At 42.0% G+C, this 14847-nt stretch overlaps 1 protein-coding gene across 1 annotated transcript in view; it reads right to left on the bottom strand.

Moving 5' to 3' along the window:
• Positions 1-14490, bottom strand: part of Lepr (leptin receptor) — a 101940-nt gene extending 87450 nt beyond the window's left edge. Inside the window, exon 1 of the mRNA XM_052717418.1 lies at positions 14176-14490. The gene's annotated coding sequence lies outside the window, so the exon portion shown is untranslated. The remainder of the gene's footprint in view (positions 1-14175) is intronic.
• Positions 14491-14847: the final 357 nt, after the last annotated feature.

The following is a 14847-nucleotide window of genomic DNA, read 5'->3' on the forward strand; positions in this document are numbered from 1 at the left end:
AGATGGGGATGGGGATGGGGGTGGAGGAGAGTGAATGGAAACAAAGCAAAATGACATATGTGTATGCAGATGCCATGCAGAAACCCATTGCTTTACATGCTAACTTCAAGAAAAAAAAAAAAAAACTTGGGCATTATGGAAAATAACTGCCCCAGGAAAAAGTATAGAAGCTCAAAGTCTCCACTCTATTGGAGTCCCATGCGTTGCTCGAAGGTTAACCACAACCCATTGCAAGCACTGTTCAGAAGTGTATCCCACCAAGATATGTCCGTATTTCTGCACTGAGTGCCCACTACACCCCCAGCTCTGAGTCAGTAGCTCCACACAGCATTTACGTTCTAATGAACTAGATACCTTTGGGTCTCAGTTTTGCTGGAACAATGCTTCATTATTTATCTCAGGCATGGTAAAGAGCTATGAAGGAATAAATGGGTCAAAAGAAACCGCAACCAATCTCTTAAGAGTCACCACCACACTGAAAAGCATCTCTATTATCTTGAGATAGAATTTACCAAAGCAAAACCGATTAACACCCTGACTCACTCCATATTTTTGGAAGTAAGGAAAAAATCCATAAAAGGAAACCTAGTGTAAAAAATAAATTAATGTGTTCGCCTATTTTCTCTTTTGAAAAAAAATCAATAGACTGCACATTTACACAGAAGCAAACCCCACTGGGATCCATCAGTCACCTCTGAGCTTACCGATATGTGAACTGGGTAAAACATTTTATCCAAGTTTTTCAGTTGTTAGTTTCAGAACGTAAACACTGCCTGATTACCGCCTTGGAAATCTTGATGCAGCCCTTCCTGAGTGCCCGCCAGTGACTTCCGTGACCGACTCTCTCCTGGATCACCTCTCTTCTCCTCCAGTTCCCTCTCACTGTCCCACACTTAGCATCTAAATCCTCAACTAACAGGGATGTAACCACCACACTGAATCACGCTGGGTGACGTATGGGGGTCACAGACAGACTCATCCAGCAACCAGCCTTGTGGTCAGTGATTTGGACTGTGACCACAATCCAGGAATGAGTTGCCTGTTATACACACACACACACACACACACACACACACACACACACGCACACACACTCATGATTGGACTTTGTGAAATGGGTACATGAACATGTAAAAAAAAGGCTGTACTAGAAAACTAGACCGATGTTATAGTTTGTTTGGTTTTTTTTTTAAAGAAATTCACTAATAAATCAATAATAAAAAATATTCAAGCAAAGTCTTGGATCACAGTAAATGCCTTCTACTTAATGGTACTGAACTGCATTTGCTGGGTAAATAATAAAACTATTTAATTAAATAATGGACTCTAAGGCCCAAGTAAACACTAGCAAAGAAAACCTTTTACATAAAGGTGTTTTAAGTTGGGGTCACATGACATGCCAGTAGCTGATAAGTGGCAGACCCACTTACTTGAGTAAATAGTAGCTAGCCCCTCTGACATTTAAAAGGGGGGGGGGAGTTCAAAGCAGATAATGTAAAACTGATTTAGCAAAAGCCTAAGATCAATTTTCCGTATTAAACACAAGTGCCCCTAAAACACACTCATTTTTCAAAAGGTTTTAGCAAGGTACGTTAAACAAAAATAGTTAATAATCAATGAAAGGAAAATAAAGTTTTAGGAAAGAAATTGGAGAATAAGGAAAATCCAAGTTCTGACATATTTGATAAACAGAATAATATCAACAAATCAAGCAGAGCTAACTTACAGGCAAGCAATGTTTTCTTTAAATCACTGATATCCAAAAGCTCTTTTAACAAGGTGCTGTCTGCAGGCCCAGAATTAACCAGTTCCTCAGCTGCTCATGTATTATAGTATATGTTATATACCATATGTCATGCATATTCTGTAATATATTACATACTCATACATACAATAATACTCATGCTGTTGCTCTATAAATGCTTTTTGAGTGAATACATGTCATGAAAACAAATATGAGGGAACAAATATATTTAGAACAAATAACGAGCTTATGGTCAAGCCCTCTGTCATAAAAACAAATACTAGGGACTAGAGAGATGAATCAGTGCTTAAGAGCATTTGCTGTTCTTCCAGATGACTGGAGATTGGTTCCCAGCACTCACGCTGGTAGCTCACAAATGCCTTTAACTCCAGCTTCAGGGAATCTGACATGGTCTCCTGGCCTTCTTAGGTACCCGCATGCACATTCAAATGCTAATATGCACACAGAGTAAAATGAAATAAAAATAAATCATTTTAAAAAATAAATACTGGCCGGATGTGACGGTGTCTTTAGGAGGGAGAAGCAGAGGGAGAGGCAGGTGGATCTCTATGAGTTCCAGCTAACTTGAAGTGATTCTATGTTAATTTCACAGTCAGGCAAAAGGGTCATTTGCAAACAGCTATAAGGGAGTATGTGTCCTTATTAAATGAGCCCTGGGAAGGAGAACCACTCACATGGTCCTGAAAGGCTGAGGCAGCCCAGTTAATGTTCAGCCTGTTTTCCCACCTAATGCCCCGATCCATAACTCATTTAATTCATCTAAATTCCTCCCCCTAGGGAATGCTGTTGGCAAGGATACAGAAGAATCATATTACCTTGACTGCCAGGGAAGTTCGCAACCCCTACTTAAACTGTGATCGTAAGCTAAGTAGCAGCAGGCTGAAGGGATGGCCCAGTGGTTAGGGATGCTTGCTGCCGCACAGGCAGGAAGGACAGAACTCAGACCATGACACCCATGTAACAAGCCAGGCAGGTGCAATACACCCCTAGGACTCCAGCACTGATGGGGCCAGAGGCAGGAGGATTGCTAGGTTGCTGGTTGCGGGCACATCTGAAAAAATGTTGAGTTCCGGGGTTTGGGGGTTTTGCTCCACAGTAAAGTGCTTGCCTAGCGGATGTTGAGGCCCTGGTTCCATCCTCAATAAGCTCCAGGTTCAGTGAGAGACACCTGCCTCCAAGGATTTAGGTAGAGAGTCACAGGAAAGGAAAACTGATGCCTTCCACTGACCTTGGTGCATACACAGGCATGCTCACACACCATGCACACACCACCACCACCACCCCCACACACAGGTAACATTGTTTATAATTTTGTATTAAGGATGAAAATTTTTTCATCCAAGATTAAATGTCAGCACCAGAGCATGATTTTTTTTTCCTCCAGGAATTATTTATAATGTTTCAGTACTTCATGCTATATCTTTATATCTGTTGTTTAACCACCAATGTATCAGAAATGGACACCAGAGTGTAAGAAAACCTTACACATGAGCCAAATGTATTATTTCAGTGCCCCTGAAATATAATGAAAAATAAGGTTATAAGAATAAGTATTGAGAACTTACTCTTGAAAGGGGGGTATAAATGCATGCTTGGGCTGAAATCAGAATTCTGCAAGTGAATACAGTTTTCACAGAAATGCTCTTCAATTTATGTCCCTACAGAACTTAAAGTGGCCAAGACCTCTGATTTTCCTGACGATCCCTCTGGACACACACACCTCAAACCAATTTTCACGTAGCACAAGACGCGCTGTTCTCCGCAGGAATATAATGGGATTTGAGAGCAAAACCCACCAGGCTTGTTCACCGACCAATAATCCACCTCGGGCCGGCACCTACTGCGGAGGTTGCAAGCTCATGGTGAAAAGCCTGAGTGCCAGTTCCCCCGGGGCCCTGGTTTGGAATTACTGGGTCATGAAAGATGAATTCCCTTTTGCCTTGGCCGTTGGTGTGACCGTGAGGAACTTTCTCAGCCCGCTCCCTTCTTCCCCGCTCCTCTGCTCAAAGTACCCCATTTTTCCTTGACTCGAAGCACATGGGTCTAGTCAGGCTGCCAGGTAGAGTATCCTGGCTGCAAAAGAAGGCCACAACAGCATGTGGCCTGAGCCGAACCATCATAGTAACCTCTGCCTTTGTCTCCAGCTGGAAGAGAGCATGGGAAAGTGATTGGAGACAGGTCAGTCCAGATTGTTCTCTGAGGTTTTTCAAACGAGCTCTGGTATGAGATACCAACGTGCGTGAGCCAAGGAGCGAAGAGCTTTTCCTGCTAGCTGCTAAGCGCTGTTTGCCCACACCCATCTCCAGGTTCAATCAACAGCAGATTCAAAATATTTTCCAATTGCGTGAATACTGAATGCGTGTCGGTATTTCCCTGTCTTTACCCCTTCATGGTATAATTCTTCACGTTCTACTAGGTATTCTCACTAATCAGAGACTTGAATATCCACAGATCTGGGCATACGCCGAGGTCCTAAAGCCAATCTGTGGCTGGTGCGAGGGCCAGACACATGTGTGGTTGAGAACTGTAGCTGAAGCTGCCAGCAGCCAGGTCCCCTGCCATGTGAACAGCATGGCCTGCAATGGGACACAGAATTAGAATTGCAGGCCACAGGACTAAATGTCAGCTATTGTGGCTCTCGATTTTTCCCCCTGGTGCATCTGAACTTAATTTCTTCAATAAGATCTATTCACCGATTGGTAGAAACTGTCAAAGAATTCCAGTTCTTAATTGTTTTGTTTTCACATCTAACTTCCAAGCAGGGGACAGTAAGGGGGAAAGGAGGACACGGTCAGCGTGAGCAAAGGCTCTGATCCCTGGACATCTGTTGACTTTGGCCTCTGCCTCCACTGTTTTCTAGTGTTGATCTACATGGAGCCACGCCAAAGGTTACTTGAGACCAATGACTGTCCTTGTTTGCTCGATGTCTTTCCGAAGTGAACAGAGGCATGTGGTCCCACGCACCCTAGGTTACAGGCACCCTGCTAAGGCTTCCAGGCCAGGCTTGATGTCTGTCTCTTGCTTGGGAATTACTCTCCTTCTCCTAAGCTTTGCTGAGCCGAGTTGGAAATAGATCACCAGCGATGATAACCCTTTTACCGCATTGAGTCTCTCAGCACATTTCTCTCCAAACTCACTGAGAGCATCGACTGATTCTTCCCATGGGGCTCCATCTGAGATATAAACTCAACTGGGAACTTCAGGCTCTGTGTTCTGGTTTTATATTAACTGCTCTTGATTTTAAAGTACATTTGATTTTAAATACCACTAAGCACAAATGCCTACTGTGTGTCACTCAGCGATGGAATCATCTCAAGAGTGCAGGACCCTTTACTCAGAGCAACATCAATGTTGCCTCTCTGTTGTCTTTCTCCTTTCTTCCCAATGTGGGATAGCTCTCTTAGTCTTCAGAGCCTGAAGTTGGTTTGTTCTTATTTTTTTAGAGTCCAAACACAATGTGCTATAACATCTCCTTTTGTGGTAATGGACCAAAAATACAATGGGATCATGGGGATACATAAAAGAAATTACCAGGCAATAAAGCATACCAGATAACCAAAAGAACCCTCCACAGAGTGGACAATGCCCAGACAGAAGCACCTGAAGAAACATGTGTCCGGCCCTGGGTTCTGTGTGCCATCCCAAGTGCTCGGCTCTGCCTTCTGGAAGCCAAACCAACCAACTCCTCCTTTACCTTCTTGAGTTATCACAGTCACTGCTTTCTTTTTTTACTTACAATATTCCCAGCTACATATCTACCACTCACACCCTGTAGATCCCCACCCAACACAACAGGCAGGCCAAAAGGCAATGGTTTTTATTATCTCCTTGAAATGGATATTTCAACACTCAAGTAGCAGGAAAAGCAGACATGTAGGTGGTCCCCAGAAGCCCTAAAATCACTAGGAATTGCCAGGATCTCAGGCTTTTTTTTTTTTTTTTAACCTTAGGCTTGTTATTACTATGCAGCCTAGAACTCATGGCCTTCCTGCCTCTGCCACGCAACAAGGGCTAGAATTACTGGTGTGCATCACCTTGCCAAGCTTCTCCCAACTTCTTGATATGAATATCATTGGCTCTGTGACCAACTTTCTCCTTATAGTAGAAAATCTACTGAAGCTGCTCCCAAGTTTTCCATAAACTACATCCCAACACAAAGTAAAATGGGAAGGAAGCCCATTTGAGCTTAAAGTGTCTATCATTTGGTTTTCATAGCAAAAATGTAAAAAGAAAGGAAAATATTGAGTTTATTGATTCTCTCATGTCAAATAAATAATAGTTGGCATTTGAATTATAACTATAAAACAAAATTCTTATAACTAAGATTTTTAATTTTTAATTTTTTAAAAATTTTATGTGTGAGTGTTTTGTCTGTGTGGTCTAAGTGCACCACATGCTTGCAGTACCCTCATGAGCCAAAAAGGGGGTGTCAGATTCTCTGGAATTGGAGTTACAGCTGATTGTGAGCCAACATACAAGTGCTGGGAACGGAACTCTGGTCTTCTGCAAGAGCAGCAACTGCTCTTAACCACTGAGTCATCTCTCCAGCCCCTATGACTAAGCTTTTAAAATTCCATTTCAGAAATGCATAAAGGAAAAAATGAATTTTAAAAGATGGCTTTGTGTTTTTGTATCACAGAGAAGAAAAGGTATTTAGAATAAAAACCAACAGAATTGTTTCTAAAGTGAAAATTAAAATGTTAATAAGTTTACAGAAAAAAAAGTGAATCATGATTTGATACAACAAAAAGTACATTACATTCTCAACTTGTAATGATCTTAAAACCAAGAAGACCAATATAAACACATGCCCTCAGTTCTGGTATATTACCCAGTCATAGGTTACTTTAGCATTCTTGTTTCAATTATAGATTGGATGTACTTGACATTATGAAACTCATCCAATTTAAAACACCAATAAATACAAAATGTCCAGTGTATTGCTTAGTGATGGAATCATTTATAAATGAACTTCAGTAATTTTTTTATAATCAAAGTCTTGGTTACGGTGAAGATGTAAACATTTCTGGATATATGAACCTGAAATTTCTTTCTTTTTTTCATCCCCTACCCCATCAATCTCTCTATGCCTCACGAACCTAGAACTCCATACTTCATTGAACCATCCATGAACTGCTTGGTAAAACTCCCTGGTTCCCTCTTGGCCCCTTCCGGTACCCCTCCTCTATCAAGTTTCCAATGAAACACAATACTGTGTTTTCGACTCTCAAACATCATATGTTGTAACATCTCCTTCTGTGGCAATGGAAACAGAACACAGCCACTTTAATTTTTTTCACCCCTCCTATTTTCCCCTGATACTTTTTCTCCTTTACCAAAGGGTTATGCAAACACTGGGACCCCAGGAACTTGAGTGTCCACTGTGACAGTCATTGGCAACTGTCACAAGTTGTGTAAGATTCTTGTGATAAAAATTAACTGTGGCTGAATTCTCTTTGTATTCCAAGTTGGGTTCTCATTTAGATGAATGGTTCCAGGCTCTGTACTTCAAAAGTAAAATTTAAAAAATGTGTGGAGCACCACCTTGTACTTGCCAGCTCTTGCTTTTGCCAAATAAGGGTTTGGAAAGAATAATGTTCTCTACCAACAGCCTCATGTCATACTGAAAAAATTCCCCCTTTAAGTCCAAAAATGTAGACAAGATAGGACTTTGTCTTAGCTTAAAAGGAGGGAGGGGACTCATCAAGCCCAAGAACAGGAAGCTAATAACTATATGACAATCATATCCGTCAATACTCTGACAGAAAATCATACCTTCAAAGGGTCAGATTCAAAATATTTTAGTAAATAGACAGTTTATATAGGGATAGGAAAATTACAAATATAAATATCTAATAGAAGATACTAAAAATACACATACATATGGAGAGAGAGAAAAAAGAAGATCGTGTGTGTTACCTAGGGACTTGCAACAGCTGGAAGCTGTTAGTCCTACACAGGCTGAGGGTGGAAGGGAATCATGCTTCCAGAGAAAAATGTGAGTTGGAATTGATTAATAGAGAGAAAGGAGAAGAGTGGGGCAAAGAGATGCTGTCTGTCATCACCATCCCACCTGAACCAACCAAAAGTCAAAGCAAGGGCTGGGCTGGAGAGATGGCTCAGAGGTTAGGAGCAATGATTCCTCTTCCAGAGGACCCAGGTTCAATTCCCAGCACCCACATGGCCGCTCATAACTGTCTGTATAATCCAGTTCCAGGGGACACAACACCTATGGTGAAAAGAAAAAATGTAAATTTTTTTTTAAAGTCAAAGTACTAGGGCCTGAAGATCGCAGCTGATGTGTCAGCCCCTGGAGCAAAGAACAACAGGTCAGACAAAATGAAAAAATGGTTCACTGGAGCCCAGCTTCATAAACTGTGGGTCTAAATCCCATATGGTATAGTATAAATGAATATGGGGATTGTGGAGGAAAAAATGGTACAACAACTAATTCAATTCAAACTTCAGTGTAAATAAGTGTTTTGAATGAATACATTTATCATAAACAATAAGTTAAATAAATGCAAGGTTTTCTAGCAGCAGCACCTGAGTTACACACTGTGTGACTTCACTGAGGCCTTGGCTCGGGCCCCACAATGTGTACACTTTGCATTGTGCACACAACCACGCCCTGCTGCCCGCCCCAGTGAACACCGCCTGCAAGGTCCCAGCTGAGCTGGGAGGTTACTGTGACATTACAGATTGCAGTGTTTTACCGTACAAATGAAGTTTTCTGCTCTTACAGGAAACTGATATTTTTAATTATGGAAAACAAACACTTTTAATATTTTTCTGCCATCATCCTTCAGCATGTAAGCAACAAATTAGTATATCTGTTTTAGAATGCTTGATTTTAAAAATCGCTGCTGTAGTCACTGGCTGGAGTTTCATAACACATCATTCAGTGACGTGTTTGGGTTGGGATAATGACAGAATTTCCAACAACTTCTGAAATGGCTCTACATAGTTGTGCCATCTTCCACTATGGATCTATTTGAAGTGGCATCTTAGCACTGACAATTATAAAATCAAAATACCAACCAACTCTGAAACACATTGATGATGTTCTACACTCGGTATGAAATATTCAGCCAGGATTTCACTCCTTATATACAAAAATAAATAAGCCTACCCATCTCCTTTGTGTTCAATTTTGTTTTTACCTTTAATAAATTGTAAAATTATACATACCCAAGAATTATTTTAAAATAAATTTCTTTTTTTTTAAGAGTTATTTATTTATTATGTATACAGTGTTCTCCCTGCATGTATGCCTGAATGCCAGAAGAGGGCACCAGATCTCATTAGAGATGGTTGTGAGCCACCATGTGGTTGCTGGGAATTGAACTCCGGACCCCTGGAAGAGCAGCCAGTGCTCTTAACTGCTGAGCCATCTCCAGCCCCTAAAATAAATTTCTTCATGTCTATCATCTGTAAAGTTTGAGTTTTATTCCTATGTCACATGCTAATAGGATAATGCAAGTATTTCGCAGGTACAAAGGAGTCACACATAGAAAAAGATTTAGGGAGCCTGGCACTACAGTGTACTTATGTGCTTTGGCAATGGAGGAATGGAGATTAGGCAGAGAAAAGAGTGTGCATATAAATGACTGTTTTCTTTTTCGTTTTGTTTGTGCTGATCAGTTGTTTTCAACCTTCCTAAGACTGAGACCCTTTAATACAGTTCCTCATGTTGTGGTGACCCTCACAACCATAAAATTATCTCGTTGCTACTTCATAACTGTAATTTTGCTACTGTTATGAATCATAATATAAATATCTGATATGCAGGATCTCTGATATGTGACCTCCACAGGGGCTGCAACTCACAGGTTGAGAACCACTTATGTAGAGAGTGCATGTGTGTGGAGGCTAGGGGCTGACATTGGGTGTCTTACTTCATTGCTCGTCCCCTTATTTCTTGAGACAGGGTCTCCTACTAAACCTACAACTTTGTGTTTCAGCTTGACTGGCTGGTCAAAGAGCCACTGGGATCCAGCTGCACGCACACACACACACACACACACACACACACACACACACACACACACACACACACTGCACCTGCCAATGCTGCAGTTATACACATGTGCCATGATGGCCAGCTTTTACATGGGTTCTTGGGATTTGGGACTGTGTTCTCATGCTTGCACAGCAAACATTTTGCCCCCTGAGCCATCTCTCCATCCCATTTTTTTCATTTTAGTAGAGGAAAGTTATAGGAGAAACTTTAAAACCCGATGATGCTTGTGATCACACTTATAACAATCCTCAGTTAATGGCTCCCCATCCAACAAAATGGCGTCAAGTGGTACCGAAAGAGGCCACCTGTTAAAGGACTTTATATTTATCTCACTGATTAAAAATGCAGCCTCACAAAGGTATAAAATAGAAACAGCACCGAGCACTTCATTCAATTGAGAACATCTGCCATGAATTACAGAGAGTCACTTTCACCAGAGCCCTCCAGACTGCTGCGAGGGGATGGTACCCGTGCACTCTAAAAAGCCCTGGTACCTTCCAGACTGCTGTGTGGGGATGGTACCGTGCACTCTAAAAAACCCTGGTACCTGGCTCCCATCACCATACATCCTGGAGTGATTGGATAGGGTAAAGCTTGTAAAGGGACTTTGTTTTTTCCAAGAATCTATTTTTTTTTTAATTTTAGAAGCTTTCAATTTACAGAAAATTTGATGTTAAAAAAGATAGTGCAATTGTCACGCCCCATAAACCAAGTCTCCCTCCTGACCTACAACCTACATTTGTAGGATGCACTGGCCAAATCAATAAGCCAATACTAACACATAAATCTTTTTAGTGGAACCCCACACATTATTCGCATTTTCTTTTCCCCCCAAACATCCTCTTCCTGCCACAGGATCTCCTCTAGGGTGCTCTTGACACAACAACTCCTCAGACTTTTCTGGGTTTAGATAGCACTGACAGTCTGGAGGACTCTTGATCTTGTGAAATCAACCCCAGCTAAATGGTCTTGTTTTTCTCAGGGTTAGGCCACGGCCATACAGTTCGTGGGAGTGAAGACCAGGGAAGTAACACGTTTTCTTTTCTTTCTCATTGCCTCACAGCAAGAGCACACGCTTCCCACATGACTCCCTCCTGCCAATATTGGTCACATGGCTGAGGTGCAGTAACAGGTTTTATCTCCTTTTTGTTTTTGTTTTAGTTTTTTGAGACAGGGTTTCTCTGTGTAACAGCTCTGGCTATCTGCGAATTCGATTCGCAGACCAGACTGGCCTTGAGCTCACATAGATCTATCTGCCTCTGCCTCTGCCTCTGCCTCCCAAGTGCTGCGAGTAAAGGTATGAGCCATCACCACCCAGCTCAGGTTTTACCTATTACAGTGACACTTCTCTCCATACTCTATCCTTTGGGAAGAAATCACCATGTGCTGCCCACACTTAGGGACTAGGGAGTCAGCTCTGCTTTCTTGAAGTTCTTCTGCACAGGAGGTGTGTTGAATTATTTATCTGTATCAGTAGATTTAAATATGTACATTCTATTCTAGATTATAAGTCAATGGTACTTTATTGTGATGCCCTACTGCTTTGGGGACCATTAAAGGCTCCACACGTTGGCTTTTGTTTCTTTTTAACATACCCCATCATTGTAGGCATATTTTTTGAGTATTTCTTTGCCTTGGGGCACAATAACATGTGCCACACTCATTTTGTATATCTCCTATTACTAAGTCATTTCTCCAAAGATGTCTGGTGCCTTTTATTGGAACAGTATTAGAAAGAAAGATCTGGATAAGGCTGAGTGTGTCCTTGCTTCTATACTCTTCCAGCTGACACAGCAGTGTGTGTGCATGTGTGTGTGTGTGTGTGTGTGTGTGTGAGAGAGAGAGAGAGAGAGAGAGAGAGAGAGAGAGATATTATTTCCACATGTTAAGCTGTGCAACTGTTGTGATGAAGGCATACATTCATGCTGATGTTTCCACCTCTCATCCATGACCACAAAGGTCAGCCTGCCACCTCACTAACTCACCTACAAGCTCCTTCATCAGTGACTAGAAGAACAGAATGGAACCGCCTGAGTTCCATTCACCTAACTGTTTGATTCCAAGAAACATCTGCTGAAAGTCATTCATTGCCTCCCCTAAAAAGGAAACTCTTGTCAACTAGACTACAGGGCTTACGGATAGCCCTATATTCATTTTCAAAGGCAATTTAGGTCATCAACTTTTCTTCCTGCTCCTTCTGAAGGAGATTAGAAAACATGAATAAATTGCATTTGTCATGTTCCATATTCTACACTGGGATCCTCCTGGGGTTTGAAATTTTTATATATTAAGGCCCACTGTGTATTGTAAATAAAATTCTATGGGCTTCAACAAACCCATACAAAGTGTTAAGTGACTCCATCATTACCCCAGGCAAAATGGTTTGGCCACTTACATAAAACACCATCTGTGCCTCAGCTATTCAGTCTCTTTGCGCCCTTAGTGATATATGACCCTTTCTAACTGGCTTTTCTTTCATTCTCTCTGTCTCTGCCGCTCTGTGTATCTTTCTCTGTCTCTCTCGCATCATCTCCCTGCCCCTCTCTCTCTCTCTCTCTCTCTCTCTCTCTCTCTCTCTCTCTCTCTCTCTCTCTCTCTCTCTCTCTCTTTCCTCTCTCTCAGTCTCTCTCTCTGTCTCTGTCTGTGTGTCTCTCTGTGATCTCTCTTCTTCCTTCCCTCTCTTGTCCTCATCCAGCACTCTCCCATCCTTCTCTGAGTTAACTCTGGAGGTTAGCTTCCTCTATACATTAGTTCCCAGAAGCTACAGACTGTGATACTCCACCTTTCTGCAATGTTGCTCTTTCCTGCTCTCTTCACATTTCAGCCCCACCGACCACTCACTGTTGTCCTTGTCACACAACACAGTCCCAGATGGGAACTTCCCACTGCTAGCCCCTGCACGTGAGATCCTCTCTTGCTCCACATGCTCCTGTTCACCTCCTTCATCTAATTTACATGTTTGTTAAAACATCACATCCACAGTGATGCCTTCATCCCCCTGTGGCAAATTCCTTCCTTTCTGCTTGTGGCCCTTGGTGCTACGTGGCATCTCTTACAGCACAGTGTCTGAACCATGCTAATGGCTAGCTAGCTAAATCGCTTTAAAAAATCGCTCTATTCATTTGCTAGGACCGAGTGTATCAAACAATCTAATTTTGTTTTCTCCAAGTTTTGAAGGCTGGAATTCAAGATCATGGCCTGTCTTTGGCCTGAGGATGGATGCTCTTGCTGTGGTGCCACGGCTCTTTTCTGTAAGTCCGTCCCTCCAGTAACTCCCTACGTGTTCCAATTCCCTCTTCTAAGGACATTAGACGGGAAGAATTAGGATCTACCCCACTGGCCTCTTTAAAGGCCTACCTCCAAATATATTCACATTCTGAGGTAATTATGCTTGGAGCTTCAGCATATACATTTCAGGAAGATGCAGTGCAACCCACAATAATTACTCTTCCAGGGATCAATTATTTCTTGTTTTCTATTTGAAAAGGGCAGAGATATGCCCCACTACGCAGTGGTTCTCAGTCTCAGAACCAATAGACATGGGACGAGTGTGGAGGAGATATTGAATATCAGATTCTGAATATCTTTAAGTGTTATGCAATAAGGAGTTTGAACATGTCTCTGAAAATAGAGATACAACACAAGGAACAGATTAGGGAGGTTGTATATCAATTGTACAGAAATACTAGGAGAGAAGCAAAGATTAATTGATTACAGCCAATGAAGACGAAGACAGTAGAATGCCCCAAGACACGTTCTTCAGATGCAAACCACGGGGGGAATGGAAAAGTACCGAGGTTGAGATTCTTATTTTTGAAACCACCTCCCTGGTATGCCGAGCTTCCTCCACGCTCTGTGCTAATCCTAACCACACTTCCCTCTCATAAAATTTATTCAGATCGTGCAGAGTTCTTGTGGAAACTGAGTCTCAGAGATGTCAAGTCTCTTTCCTAGCTAGTAACTGGGGAGTGTGGAGCAACAACAGCTCAGAGCACCTGTTTCTCACGCACAAGGCCCTGGTTCCACGCCTAGCACCACAAAAGAGGGAGTTGGTACTTGTCCCCATCCATCTGATCTATTTTAGTTTCCCGCCTCATCAGTTTATGCCAAACCATGTCACAGCTCCTGCTGCAGATGTGGGCTATTTGGAACACTCACTTGATGGGGTGTGAGAGGTTTGTTTTTTTTTTTTCTTTAGTTTATTGACTCCCCCAAAGAGAAATCTGTGAAAACACAGCAATGCTCTGGTGAGCTTGCTATCCATTTCTCTCATCTTTCCTCCCTCCTAAAGTATAGAGTTTGACTCAGAAATGGTTAATAGCCTCCCCCTTTCCAGTAGACCAGTGGAACATAGCAACACAGTAAAGACAAGTGCCCTTTGAGGTACCTGGAGTTGAAGGCTGCTGCTCAAGCGTTCACTGGTTTTCCTTACACAGCGCTTCTTCGTCAGAGATGTTCCAGTGGCCACTTACTCCAGAAAGATGTGAATGAACTCATTTTCAAATGACACTGAACTAAAGAGAATGCTGTGCCTTGATTCCTGCTTGAAAGCAGATGGCCTCCAGATAAAGACAGACTTTGAAAGAGAGCATCCTTTTGTGCCTGACAAAAGAAGACCCGGGCTATTCTTCGGTGAGCTTTTAAAGAAAACTTTATGTATTTGTTCTTAGATAATAAAATATCATGAAGTCAAGCACATACCTGCATAACACAGGCATTTAAAGGAACCATTGATGTCATTGTGAGGTAACTAGCAGCCCATTGGAGAGTCTAAACTAAACTAAAAACAGGAAAGAGAGCCTGGGGATTAGGAAAGAAAAGCACAGGGACCAAATAAATGCCTTTCCTTCTTCTGTTTATGTAATAAATGCACTTACTGTTGCCATGGCAAAAGGGCCAGTCTGTTTTCTCCTTCCTCTGCCTCTATCTATTATTATATCCAATACCAGAAAACGCCATGCTTCCCATTGCTGTCTGGGATCACTGTGTTATCCATGTGCTCCGTATTCATCTCTCTCCTCTGCAGCCTTGGTCATGGTTATAAAGGGTGGCTGCCGCC

This window comes from Peromyscus californicus, unplaced genomic scaffold (genome assembly GCF_007827085.1).
Source record: "Peromyscus californicus insignis strain IS unplaced genomic scaffold, ASM782708v3 Scaffold_5__1_contigs__length_169319896, whole genome shotgun sequence".
NCBI classification, from domain to species: Eukaryota; Metazoa; Chordata; class Mammalia; order Rodentia; family Cricetidae; genus Peromyscus; species Peromyscus californicus.